General features: G+C 38.7%; 2 long non-coding RNA genes across 4 annotated transcripts in view; one reads left to right on the top strand and one right to left on the bottom strand.

Annotated features, from left to right (window-relative positions):
- LOC144615970 (uncharacterized) overlaps positions 1 to 14,621 on the top strand; it is a 323,741-nt gene that overhangs the window by 208,936 nt on the left and 100,184 nt on the right. The window lies entirely within an intron of this gene.
- Positions 1 to 14,621, bottom strand: part of LOC132689223 (uncharacterized) — a 60,863-nt gene that overhangs the window by 18,760 nt on the left and 27,482 nt on the right. Inside the window, exons 3-4 of one of the 3 annotated variants that reach the window (XR_009614920.3) lie at positions 11,587 to 11,725; positions 5,709 to 5,823 (exon numbers count right to left, since the gene is read on the bottom strand). The exons of 1 other annotated variant lie outside the window; for it this stretch is intronic. This is a non-coding gene — a long non-coding RNA (uncharacterized LOC132689223). Of the gene's footprint in view, positions 1 to 5,708; positions 5,824 to 11,388; positions 11,726 to 14,621 lie in introns of those variants that run through there. One more of the 3 variants, XR_013554814.2, reaches the window with a different exon arrangement.

Below are 14,621 nucleotides of genomic sequence, written 5' to 3'. Positions count from 1 at the left end.
CATATCAGGTCATGTAGGCTACAGATTTAATTCCAAGTTTACCAGTAAATCACTGGAGGAATTTATTCAGACCCTCCCACCCCACCCTGTTGCACATGAAATTTTTTGAATTCTTTGAAATGACAAACTAGAGGTCTTTATATCCTTCTCTGCTTTTGTTTTTTCATTTTTTAATTTTTTTTAAAGTTTGTTTTGAGAGATACACAGCGTGAGTAGGGGAGGGGCAGAGAGAGAGAGAGAGAGAGAGAGAGAGAGAGAGAGAGGCATAGAGCCTGATGCAGGGCTTGACCTCATGAAACTGTGAGATCATGACCTGAGCTGAAACCAAGAGTCAGACGCTTAACCAACTGAGCCACCCATGTGCCCCATATCCTTCTCTGCTTCTTGAACTGTGTTTTATCTTGGATCAGTTTAGTTTTGATATTTTACTCTTAGTCTTTTCCTATTTTCACAATTATTTTTGGATCCTTCCTTTTTCCATTCATATTCAAGAATAATAAGCTAAAAAGTGTGTTTTTCATCTCTGTATATATAGTAGAAATTGTCAACTGGAAGACTTTAAGATGAAATTTTATTATGCCATTACGCCTGGCGAAACCTAAAGCATGTGAATAGTAGTATTCTTACAAGCTGCCGTGTTTCTTCTCAGATCTTTGTTTACTTTTTTTAGGGAGACTCCTTGCACCCATTTAGTTTACCTCCCATGTTGTTTCTTAGGAAGTTACATAAGGAAAGAAATGTAGAGTGAACCCAGAAAGGAGAAGATACAGGATCCAGAAAATGGAAGGAAACCATTACAAAGAAGTTCCAGGAGAGCTGGTTGCCTGCAGTCGACTGGTCAACCAGTCAGTGATGACAATGGAGAGTGCCAAGGAAATAGCAGCCCAAGTGAAAGAGCCTAGACATAGAACACATGACTGAAACATGTGTGAACACTTGTATAATAACGGTAGAGAATATTGCAAATGTGGGCAACTGATAGCTCCTTTCTTGGTTTTACATTTCCAGGTGCAGCAACGTTACTTCAAGCAATACTTTTGCCTTCTTATCCTTTCACTTTATCTCCTTTAAAGGAATTGTCTGATTGGTAGAGAAGGAGTTCACTTACTGTCTCTTTTCCTTCTTTCTCATTGGGTTAGTCTACCTCCCAAAGCATGAGCTACAGTGGACCATCAGTCATAGGATAAATGTCCTGGCAAAGACTCTGCCCAGGTTGGAGTTGCCTACCACTGCCCAAGAATGGCTGGATATGTGTATCTAATTAAAAAGCTTATTATATGCTCATTCCGCTAAAACACTAAAGCCATATGAAGAGCTCCAAAAAAGATAATTATTAAGTCCCCCCTCTCGCAGTACTAAAGTCCTAAAGTCAGGTGGTTAGAAGCGTGTCGTGAATAAGCATACCTCAGAGATATTGCCGGTCTGGTTCTACTGCAATAAAGAGAGAATCACAATAAAGCGAGTCAAATGAATTTTTTGGTTTCCCAGTGTACCTAAAAGTTATGTTTACACTATAGTCTAGTAAGTGTGTAGTCACATTATGCGTAAAACTACAACGCACATATTTTAATTAAGACCACTTTACTGCTAGCAAGTGGTAACCGTGATCTGAACTGTCACTGAGTTATAATCACTGATCGCTGGACACCGTAGTAAATATACTAATGAAATTTGGAATATTGAAAATGTGACACAGAGACACGAGTCAGCAACTACTGTTGACAAAATGGCACCCATAGATGCACTCAATGCAGGATTGCCACAGACCTTCAGTTTGTAAAAAGCACAATTATCTGAAAAACATAATAAATTGCAATGAAATGAGGTGTCTCTCTATCAGGGCTCCCAAACGCCAACAGCGAGGAACAAATGTAATTAGAAACTTCACATGAAGCAAAACCTGCAGAGGAAATCATATCTAAATGTAAGACACTATCTGGTCGTAATGTGGTCCTTGTTTCTTCACCAGCGTTGTGGGTTTGTTCTCAAATTATGAAAGCCAGATCCTTCTAGAACAGAACGAGAATATTATCAACATTGACAATGAAAGCTAAATGTTTATTTAAAAAAACTCTAAAGATGATAAATCATAACAACAATAAATTTATAGCATTCGAGATAGATACAGGAGAAGAGTTAATCACAGAAGTAATTACGTGTATTTTCTTTTAAAGAAAGAAAGTGAAGAATAAGAGAAAGGGGCGCATTGCACTTTGTTTTGAGCTCTTTACTGCTATTTAATATTTTGCAAACATAGATTGGGGCTACAGGACCACGATATAAGGAATTAAAAGTTTTAAAGGTGCAATCTTTATTTTGAAGAGATGTGTATCTGACTTACAGGATGCCTCACTTTGTTTTTATGCTTCCGGCAGGGAAGTTCGACAGAAATAAAATCTGAATTTCCATAAAAATCAGTTATGTAGAACTGCCCCAAGAGACCAGGTGCTTCAAAAATCCAGACAAGACTCAAAGAGAAAGCTTTGGGCTGGGCCTTCAGGAAAGATCCCCACAGCAGGTCAGTGCTGTCTCCTTCTGTGAGTGATTTTCAAGGCCACTCCTGGTCTCTACCAAAATTAAGACTCTGCCATGTCTCACAACCCAAGTAGATGAAGGATGTGTACTTGGAGCTATGATCCAAGAGAAAGAAGCTAGAATCAAGCAGCTGGCTCTTTTTCCGTGGCTGCCATGAAATGTGTCTCTTGTACCAGGAAGCCTGCTGATGGACAGTGGCATACTAATTCAGTAAAGCCTCACTTCTTTTTTTTTCACAACTTTGGAAATACCAAGATCAGACTCCTAGGCATCTAAAACAAATGCTGGAAATGGAATATGAAACACAAAAATAAGTAATTAAACGCAATAAAGTTATGACATAAGAAAATAATGAAGCTGATTTTAAAAAGATTGACCGGCAATCCTGAATACGAACGATACGCTGCACTAACTGATGTACTGGAAATGCTGGGGTCTGCAAGAAACGTCCAAAAGACAGTGTCGTTTTCACTGATGATGGTTAGAACACAGTAAGGAAAGAAGAAAGACTGAGTGTCAAATGAGCCTTTCCTCGGGCTTAGGAAACTTGACTTCGTCACAGCCAGGCTTCCGGAAGGAGGATTCCCCGCTTCTTCTAAGTCACTTGGACCCAAATGGCAGAACTGGTTTACAAATGTCAGCTTTGCTTCTTTTCCCAAGTTATCACGTGTGATGTTTACTCCACTTCCTTCCTCTGTGGCAATGCCAACCAGGTGATAGAGAAATGACAGTGTGACATGCCCACAGGTGCCCATCAGTGGGGAAAGAATCAGGAATGGAGAACAGGTTTTTCCTCCCTCAACAAGTATATGTATGATAGAAGAGAAAGGAGGGGGTAGGAATATTTGAATAGAGAATGGCCAAGAAATTTCTAGAGTTGGAGAAAGACCTGAATCTTCAGCACTTGAAGGCGCAAATAATTCCCTATAGAATAAGCAACAATAATTCTACATGTTAGGGAAGCTTCAGAACACTAAAAAAGGAGATCTTCAAAACTATCTGAGAGGAAGGATAGATTCACAAAAAATGGTTATTAGACCAACCAATCCCACCAAAGCAATAGAAGCCTCATGACCTTTAGCAAAGTTATTTATAATTGTTGAGAGGTGAAAACAAAAAGAAATTTTTAAAATCCTCTCAATTCGGAATTTATTTTTTTTTAATTTGTAAGTTTATTTGAGAGACAGAGAAAGCACCAGTGGGGGAGGGGCAGAGAAAAAGGGTAAGAGATAGAATTCCAAGCAGGCTCCATGATGTCCGCACAGAGCCCGACTTGGGGCTGGAACTCAGGAACCCTGAGATCATGACCTGAGCCGAAGTCGGCCACTTAACCAACTGAGCTACACAGGCGCCCGTTAATTGACAATTTAGATCCAGATATATATTGAACATATGAATAGATTGCAAGGCTCCATAGTAATCATGAAGATGAAGACAAAAATAAGGTACCTCATTATAATAATCAAATTAAGGCCCACGTTGGGACAAGATAGACTGTCAAATCTGGCAGCCCTAATTTCTGTGTAAAGGAAGGTGCTGGAAAATCAGCTTTGGGACAATCATAAAGGTTTTCATTTACATGAAAACAAAAACGTTTTGAAAACAAGAACAAGAATTATTATGTACTAATCTCTTGGAGGTCTCACTAGAGTTTAAACTTTTGGATATTGTAATTTTTATTTAGTGATTTGAATTTAAATTGAAAGTGTTTATTGAGAAATACATGTCTATTCACTTAAAATGCTGACTTAAGTAACCTCATTTGCATAATTGTATACCATGAGCCAGGGGGGCCCACAAGTGCTCTGATTCAGAATTTTTCTCTTTGGCTTATAAGGAAATTGTCCTAGCATGACACAATTGCCTTTCCCTTTTGAATATGCCTGCTTTCGGATTTTCTCAGTGTTTTACTTGTAGGTTAGTTACCCTAGTAACTGGATCTTCTCTGAATCCCTTTTAATGTATCTAATGTCCTACACCTTTATATTCACCTAAGCATAATCTCTACTTCCAAAATGACCCATTTTATAGTTTAAGTTTTGTTAATTGCTTAAGAAATAAAATAAGATTGTTCCATTTTCTGTTCACATTGGGGTAGGTGTGTTTGCATGTGTATATTGATTTTTTAAGTGTTTGTTTTTGAGAGAGAGAGAGAGAGAGAGAGAGAGGGAAAGAGAGTGAGAGCATGAGCCAAGGAGGAGCTGAGAGAGAGAGGGAGAGAGAGAATTCCAAGCAGACTCCACACCAACAGCTCAGAGCCTGACATGGGGCTTGATCTCATGAACTGTGAGATCATGGCCTGAGCTGAAATCAGGAGTCACTGCTTAACTGACTGAGCCACCCAGGTACGCTGCATGTATTAATTTTTTTTTTTTAACGTTTATTTATTTTTGAGACCGAGAGAGACAGAGCATGAACAGGGGAGGGGCAGAGAGAGAGGGAGACACAGAATCTGAAACAGGCTCCAGGCTCTGAGCTGTCAGCACAGAGCCCGATGCGGGGCTCGAACTCACGGACCGTGAGATCATGACCTGAGCCGAAGTCGGACGCTTAACCGACCAAGCCACCCAGGCGCCCCTGCATGTATTAATTTTTATAGCTGAAGTGAACTTCAGAATCCCACTTAGCCATTTTACTAGGGAATGGAGTTCCATTTCTCTGTTCATTCCACAAAAATTTATTAAGTTGGTTATTCATCATTGTATAAACTAGGCATGAAAAATGAATAAAACGTATGTCTGTGTTAGGAGGGGGGTTTCTAGGTTATTTACAAACAATGAATGATGATATATAGAAATGTTATAATATTATTTGGTATGAACTAGGTACAGAAAAAGCACCAAAAAAGTGGTCAACCATTCAAAAGCAGGGCTTTTGGAAAGATCTGTGGAGAAGTATGGTGTCTTTGTTAGGTAACAAATAATGCCTAGAAGTTAGGAAAGTAGGCAAAGGGTGTGATTCAAGTAATTCCATCTGGAAAAAAAATATTTTTGAAAAATACTCAGGGACATTCCAGGGAGTTTATTAGGATTGGGAGATGGAGTATGGCATGAGGTAGGAATGAGGACACCCTATAGAGGTAGCATTGTAGGGTGCAGTCTTACAAGGCTTTGAATGTCATGCTGAAGATTTTTATTTACTTATTTATCTGTTTATCTATTTACTTACTTACTTACTTACTTACTTATTTATTTTTGTGTGGTCTACATCCAACGTGGGGCTTGAACTCATGACCTCCGGATCAAGAGTCGTATACTCTACTGACTGAGCCAGCCAGGCGCCCCTGTGCTGAAGATTTTTATAGCATCATTCCGTATATGAGTGAATGAAATAAATGGAAGGGATCATGTCAGATATTATACAGCAATTCCAGGAGCAGCCATAACACTAAGACTTTTTATCTCCATTCCAATGGATTTTTCTCTGTTCCACAGAACAACTGTTAAGTTTTGCCAGGAGTCAGAAAGACAGACCATAATTAAAATTTCCAAGAGAGCACGATTACTTTTTGTAAACTCTGGCCTTCAAACCTTGCATCCTTTATTCTGACTTTGGACATTTTCCAACCACTAGGGCTTGGATTGAGCTGGACATATTTCTGAGGTTTGAGGAAATAGCCTATTGCCCTGCCTGATTGATGGCAGGAATAAACAGAAGGCAATTTGTTCTTTCCTTGGAGAGGCAGACAGTAGCCACCATAATGTGCAATTTAAGTTGAGGGAGATGTCAGCGACAGGACAATGGATGGTGAGAGCCAACAACTTCCCCAATGGCAGGAGGGAAATCATAAAAGCCCTTACTGCTCATTTGCTGTGAGACTAGAGAGACCATTTTCGCATCTGCCTTTGATGTGCCCTAGTCCTTTTCAAATAAAATCAAATTACATATATTAATAATTATGCCACGCATGCTTTTTCTTTCTTTTCACTAATTTTTCCATGTTTAAGGAATAGTATGTTGTGATGTGTTTAAACTGTATCCTATACTAAGTTGTGCATATTGGGATACATTTTTCAAAGAGAATTTAATTTCTCAACATTTATTAACTGTTAACTATTTGTTAGGCACTTTTTAAGACCCTGAGTGAATTACATAATTTAATTATCACGATAATGCACTGAAACTCTTACTACTAATATATGGGGCTCCTGGGTGGCTCATTTGGTTAAGCATCTGACTCTTGATTTTGGCTCAGGTCATGATATCATAGTCGTGAGATTGAGCCCTATGTGCAGCTCAGCGTGGAGCACTGAGCCTGCTTGGGATTGTCTCTCTCTGCCCCTCCTCCACTTGTGCTCTCTCCTTTTCAAAATAAAAATAAAAATAAAAATAAAAATAAAATAAAATAAAATAAAATAAAATAAAAACAAAAGAAACTTACTACTAAAATAATATATTTTGCAGAAGAGGTCATGTACAATCAGCAAGGTATCTAGAGAGATTAGTTTGCCCAAGGTAATAATGACAGTATAGGTGTTCTATGTCTAGAGCTTGCATGTTTGACTATAACCTTCAGCTGATTTTTATTTGTTTGTTTATTTATTTAGAGAAAGAGAGAAGGACAGAGGGAGGGGGAATCCCAAGCAGGCTTCACACCCAGCACGTGAGCCCGAGGTGGTGGTGGGTGTGGGGGACTTAATCCCATGACCATGAGATCATGACCTGAGCAGAAATCAAGAGTTGGATGCTTAATGGAATGAGCCACCCAGGTGCCTCAACATTTCACTGATTTTGAAAAGGTTGAAACTTCGGGGTACCTGGGTAGCTCAGTGGGTTAAGCAACCAACTCTTGGTTTCCACTCAGGTCATCATCTCAGGGTTTTGTGAGAGGGAGCCCTGAGTCAGACTCCCACTGACAGCACAGAGCCTGCTTGCAAATCTCTTCCCCCCCCACCTCTTTTTCTGACCTTCCTCCGCTCATGGTCTCTTTCTCTCAAAAATAAATTTAAAACACATTAAAAATAAATGAAAGGTTGGAATTTAAAGATACTTTAGAACAGCTAGTCAAACACAGGTTAGTGTCTGCAGTTTTCAGATGGCCAAAAAATTTGTGTATAGCCCAGCCAGGAATAAAATCCTGGTCTCTTAATCCTGGGTCAATGATTCTTTATTCTGCCTGATATCATGTTTACTTAATAGATGCATACATTCGTGGACACATCCACATCTGCATTTAATGTAGCTGTTTCTATGTGACAATGACACTGAATAGGAATGTATCTCGCGCTTAATAAATGCATTTTTCCCTTAAGAGAAATAATAGAATATTTTGTGTTAATTAACTAGAGTATTTTGAAAACAAAGAGACAAGTATAATAAAGAAGATCTAGAAAAAAATGACATTGTGGTTGGGAAAAATGCAACTTAGAAAACAGTCTCCATTGTTGAGCCTTATGAGTGCACACGCCCACACCCACACGCACACCCATGTACACCCCAAACTTAGCTATATGCTCCCCCCAACATGTGTGTGCCTATATCCTTTCACTGAAGTAGTTATATCCCCTCTTGTTGGGATGTGTGTATATGTATACGGGTGCTTGTGTATGTGTATATGTATATATATTGTGTGTGTATATGTGAATGTATGTGTGTGTGTATATATATGAAAGTGCCAGAGGATTTACTGAAGAAAAACCCCTCTTTAGAAACAGCGATATTTGTTTACACCAAGGCGTGCACCATGAGGCAGGAAAGAATAGAGGTTTTTGTAATCAGAAAAACGTGAATGAAGGTCTTGATTACTTAATTATATTACCACATGAACGTCACCTGACCACTACGCCTGTTTTCCTCATTTGTGGAAAAAGGAAATTAATCCCTACATCAGGGTTTCATTGAAATTATAAGATATATACCATGGAATGAGTTTTAAAAATATACATACATATATATATTTTTTTCCTCTGTGTCTCTCTGTCTCTGTGTGTGTGTGCGTGTGTGTGTGTATACATATATATATATATATATATATGTATGTATACACACACACATGCATTTATATATCATATATGGAATGAGTTTCAAAATATACATATTTATATATAGAGAGAGAGACAGAGAGGAGCTAGCAAGATGATTATCAAAAAAAGACCTAAGTTAATAGTTAATATATGTCTTTTTAAAAAATTTTTTGAGAAAGAGAGCGTGAGAACACAGAGGAAGAGGGAGAAAGAGTTCCAAGTAGGCTCCACACCCAGCTCAGACCCCAGTGTGGGGCTCAAACTCGCGAGCTGTGAGACCATGACTTGAACCAAAATTAAGAATTGGATGCTTAAATGACTGAAGCACCCAGGCTCCCAAGTATATATTAAATAATTTAAAATCTACCCCAAGGACGCTGCTGGGAAAAGGTGCGTATTCGTCGCTGATTGCTTATCCAGCCTAGGCTCTTGCTGACTGCCAGTGCATGCACATATCCACTTTTCACAACTGGGTTTCTTGGGGTTTTCTTTTTCAGTATATTATAAATAAATGTTGACATAAACAAGACCTCCACACCCATGGCATTTATATTTACACATGATAAGTTTTTAAATAAATGGCAGAATATGAATGATGAAATGCTAAGCGTATTTCACTAACAGAAGAGGATTTTTGTCATCTGGGCTTTATATGCCTCCCCAAAACCCTGCAGAATAATTGATTCTTCCATCTGATAAGCTAGAGGGTACAAAACTCTGTCAGGATTTGTATGTGAAGGTGATCACAGGACTCTATGGTATCAGAGGGACAGAGCCCTTTACCCACTTTGGAAATAAGATCATGGAGGTTCAGCAAGGGCTTCTAGAGGGAGCGAGCCCCTGGTTGGCCTCGCTCAGTGCTGTTACAAAGTTGCTTGTCTCCCCCACCGGCCTGGGCAGCTTTTTAGGCTGTATAAGTATGTGAAACCTCAATGTTTATTATGGTGTTAGAGCCATTGGAAATTATACATTTAGGGGCATATGGGTGGCTCAGTCGGTTAAACGTCTGACTTTTGATTTTGTCTCTGTCGTGGGATCAAGTCCCGCATCAGCCTCTGTGCTGACAGTGCGGGGCCTGCTTGGGATTCTCTCTCTCCCTCTCTCTCTTCCCCTCCCCTGCTTGCTCTCTCTCTCTCTCTCTCTCAAAATAAATAAATAAACTTTAAAAAAATTAGAAGAAATTATACATTTGGGTTCTTTTTTGTTTTAGTCAGTAGCCTATCTTAACTTTATATATATATATATATATATATATATATATATATATGTGTGTGTGTGTGTGTGTGTGTGTGTGTATGTGTGTATATATATATACACATATAGCCTATCTTAACTTTATATATATATATATATATATATATATATATATATATATATATGTCGTGTGTGTGTATATATATGCACACACGACATATATATGACATATATACTATATATATATACACACACGACATATATAAGACATATATATGTAATTTATGTAAATTACCCTGCAATCCAGCATTTCCATTAATAAATATATCTCTAAGTAGCCCTTGCACATGTGACCACACTGGAATTTTTAATGCTGTTCTGAGCAGATTTGTTTTTTTTTTTTTTTTTTTTTTTTGGTAATATATACATCATGAAATGCATAAACATGTACATGGAAAGAACGTATATGCATTCTGGCTCATTTATACTATGATATATGGAGTTCTTGTGCAGAATACTACATGAAAAAGGAATTAACTAGAACCATTATGTCAACATGGGTAGATCTCACAAACAGGTGAGAACAAACACAAAATTAATGTTTTAATGTTTTAATTATAGAAGAGTAAATACATTGGATCCCCTTTAATTATAAACTTCAAAAGCATTAAAAATTTACATACATAAATACATGCATACTAATGATTTGTGTGTATATATACTCAAAAGAATTCAAAAGAATTAAAAGCTCAGGCTAATGGTATCATCTAGGTTTCTTTTTTTTAATTTTTTTTTAATGTTTATATTTTGAGAGAGAGAGAGGTGGGGAGGGGCAGAGAGAGCAGGTGACACAGATTCCTAAGCAGACTTTAGGCTTCAAGCTGTCAGCACAGAACCCTATGCGGGGCTTGAACTCATGAACCATGAGATCATGGCCTGAGCCGAAGTCAGACGCTTAACTGACTGAGCCACCCAGGCTCCCTGGCATCATCTAGTTTCTAGTGAGGGGTTGGATCAGGTAGAGGTAGGAGTATTTTAACGGTCTTGATGATGCTCTTTGTTTAAAAGGAAGTATGTTGGGTACATGGATATTTGTTTTCTCCTCCTTTTATATTGAATATGCTTTATCTATTTCTGTATCACTGAAATCCTCCATAATAATAATAAAGTGGTGATATTTGTAAAGTATACACTACTGCGCCTGACACATAGTAAATTCCCCAAAAAGGTCACTTCCTTTATGACTTAGATTCCATAAAAGTATAAAATTATGAGGAGTCATATCCAGATGCCGTGTGCACACAAAATAGCTCCTCGGACAGAACAAAAGCCCCGAGGGACCAAAGTTCATCATGGTGCATTAACCTGCAAAATTCCCGTGTTAAACCACATGACAATTTGTAGTGTATCCATTCCACCATGCCTGCATTATGTTCACCTCTGTGCTTTTCTTTTCTGTCTCCCCAGGGCATAGCACTTTTCTGGACATGGAGAACATACTCAGTAAATGCTCGCTGAATGAATTCACAGGCTAGCGAGTGAATAAAGTGGTATATATATATATATATATATATATATATATATAATTTTTTTTCAGCCAGGCCTATTAACTTGAACAGGCCATTCTTTCCTTTTCAGCATTGTTTTCTTTATCTCTACAATTAATAGAATCCAGTCATGGTCTTCAAGATGCCACTAACGTTGAGATTCATTGTATTGTTACATGGCCAGAGGCTCTCCAAAGAAAATATCAGTTTCTTTCATTATAGAACCAGCATTTTCATTTCTCTTCAAAATTACAGAATTTTCTGAATTGTCCTGAAAGTAGAATCCTTTCTTCGCTAATATTACTAATTGCAGACACCACAATAGCACTGCCCATCCTTAAACTCACAGTAGGAAAGATGGTCTTATAAGGTTCATTATCAGACGCCAAAGCAGAGGATTTGCAGCTGGCTTCTTGAGGGCATCTCAGCATACCTTGTGATGCATTTTAATTCAACAGCCATGTAGTGAGTGTCACAGGACCAATACTATAAGGAAGGGGTGGTGGGGTTGGTGAGATTCTGTGCAGTGAATTCATAGAGCCAGACAGCATCTTTTAAGCTCATATAACCAGGGCTCATTTTGCAGAAACATTTTAAATGGTGTTGGCGGGGCTATGCTGGTTTTCTAGAGTCAGCTGGTTGCTCTCTGCATGGCTGTAAATCACTTAGCATTTCTGTTCCTCCATTTCTTTGTAAATTCAAATGAAAGACCTACTCTTGACCTCTCATTTTCTTTCATGAACGATTTCAGGTTTGCCATCTGCAAAATGGAAAAAAAAAACCGTCCTACACGCTAATTGTGAAGGTGAAGAAGACGATATTTTGTGGCAAGCTCATGGTGGGTTGCTTTGCCATCACAGATAGGGTCGCTGTGATTGTTGTTGTTATTTGTGGAGAGCTGTGATAGGGCATGTGGCATCTTTTTCCTTAGCCCTAGGTGGGGGCGAGAACAAGATGGTGAGTATTCATAAGAGCCTCACTTTCCCAGGCCAACTCTGTATCCATGTTTTCTTTATGACACACACATGCAGGTATCTCACCGAAAATCACCACAAAAATTAATGATTTTCTATTATTTCGTCCCCAATATTTTACATATCATATTGGCGAGTCATCCGCATTCTTGTTTCAGACTCTCCATCCTACCCTGAAGGATGTACAGGACTTGCTGTCTCCAGGTGTGATTTTGAACATTGGGTTAAGCATTAGAAATAAGTGTGATGACCTCAAAGAAGAAGAAACATACTTGTTACGGACTGAATGTTCTCATCCCCACAAAAGTCGTATGTTGAAATTGATGATTTGGAGGTAGAGTCTTTGGGGCATGATTAGGTCATGACTGTGGGGCCTCATGAATGGGATTAGTGCTCCTGTAAGAATAGCCCGGAGAGCTAGCTCCCTCTCTCTTTGCCATGTGAGGATACAATGAAAACTCAGTGGTCTTCAACCAGGAAGAGAACTCTCACCAGATCCTGACTGTGCTGGCACCATGATCTTGGACTCCCAGCATCTAGAACTGTGATGAATAAGTTTCTGTTGTTGATAAGCCACCTAGTTTACAGCTATTTGTTCTAACCACCTGAGCTAAGCCAACACTTGTGTAGAAAGCTACAGAATTGCTTTCCTGCATACATAATGCATGGTATGGTAGGTCTCCAGCATGCCATAATGGCTGTTGTTTCATGAGTGATTCCGATATATTTCTCTAGACTACTTTCTCTGATTTCTGGACTTAACACCTCATTATGTGACTTGGTCACATTTAAATCATTCTTTATTTACCCAATTGACAAAGCAGTTCAAAAACAAAATAAATTTATAATCTTGAAAATCCTGGAAATTGTGTAATGCTGAAAAAATACCATAACAAAGCACTGACTTTGTAAAATTTATTCCATAATATATCTATTTTCTTTATTTCGGTGAACATTTATTTGGATAAACTTAAATAGCAAAGTTAATATTCATGATGTTAATATTTAAGTAAACAAATACTGTCTTATGAAAATATTATTTTTTAATATATCTCACAGGCACCTCAGGAGTCACTAGGTAAAGAAAGGGCACAATAATCTTCATTGATCCCACTCTTCCTAATTTACCAAAGCACAACATTGTTCTCCTCCAGTACATCCAATATCTAGGAATACCCAGGCCTGGTCTGCTTAGCCTAAGCTGTACAGGAACAAACACCAGAGGAATCTAAAAGAAAGCTAGTTTTGCCAGAAAGGAGCTTTCATTTAGGATTTAAGTGAAAGCCATGAAATTCCAAGAGGGAAATCACCAGAATCGCATAAATAAGGAACATGCCCTCCCATTATTCACAGGCCTCAACGCATCTGCTGCAGAGTTTTTACAATCAGTGAGAGTCTGAGCAGAATAAAAACCTGTATGAGGATACGTGAAGGTTATACAGTCAATATAGAAATGTGCAATAAAACTGAAAAGTGGCGCACCTGGGTGGCTCAGTCGGTTGAGTGCCGGGACTCTTGATTTTGGCTCAGGTCGTGATCCCAGGGTCATGGGATTGAGTCCCACATCAGTCTCTGTGCTGAGCACTGAACCTGCTTAGGATTCCCTCTCTCTCCCTCTGCCCATCTCCCCTGACTTGTGCTGTCTCTCTAAAAACAACAACAACAACAACAAAACAAAACTGAAAAGTAATGAGGTGACTTGAATTTTCCCTCTTTTTAGTTTTATCTAGTTAGCCTTTTACAAAATTATTTGTGTTGAAGATAAGAATATGCTCCTGGCACAAAGTGTGAAGGTAGAATGTAGAAAATAGTGATCTGAAGTTTGCCACAGATTGATCACATAAGAATTTTGCCTGGTGTGTTATAGAGATAGGGGGAGAAGAGGGAAAGGAGGCAGGGAGGGGGAGGGGGAGGGGGAATCCCAGATGAAAGCAGGCACTGAAAAGAAAAAAAGCTAGTTGCTCATACAATTCAGAATTAAGGAGGTGACACTGAAATATTTGAACACAACTAAATGGATTCTGTTTTAAGGGTCAGAGTGCAATTTATCTAGATGTTTGTTGCCTTAATTAACATCATATAATCAGTATTATCTATTTAACATTAAGGAGTAGTTAGGGGACCCTTGGGTGGCTCAGTTGGTTAAGCATCTGACTCTTGATCTCGGCTCAGGTCATGATCTCACGGTTTGAGTTTGAACCCCATGTTGGGCTCTGTGCTGACAGCGCAGAGCCTGCATGGGATTCTCTCTCCTCTCTGCCCCTCCCTCCCTCCCTCCCTCACTCTCTCTCTCTCTGTCTCTTTCAAATTAAATAAATAAACTTAACAAAAAAAGGAGATACCATTTCCAAGAAGCAATCATTTTCATTTTGGTTTTGGCATCTGTTCCTTTTTCACTTTTATTGTAT

Source organism: Panthera onca, chromosome A3 (genome assembly GCF_046562875.1).
Source record: "Panthera onca isolate mPanOnc1 chromosome A3, mPanOnc1 haplotype 2, whole genome shotgun sequence".
NCBI classification, from domain to species: Eukaryota; Metazoa; Chordata; class Mammalia; order Carnivora; family Felidae; genus Panthera; species Panthera onca.
The sequence above is the reverse complement of the archived record's forward strand: the minus strand, read 5'-3'. Positions and strand labels throughout refer to the sequence as shown.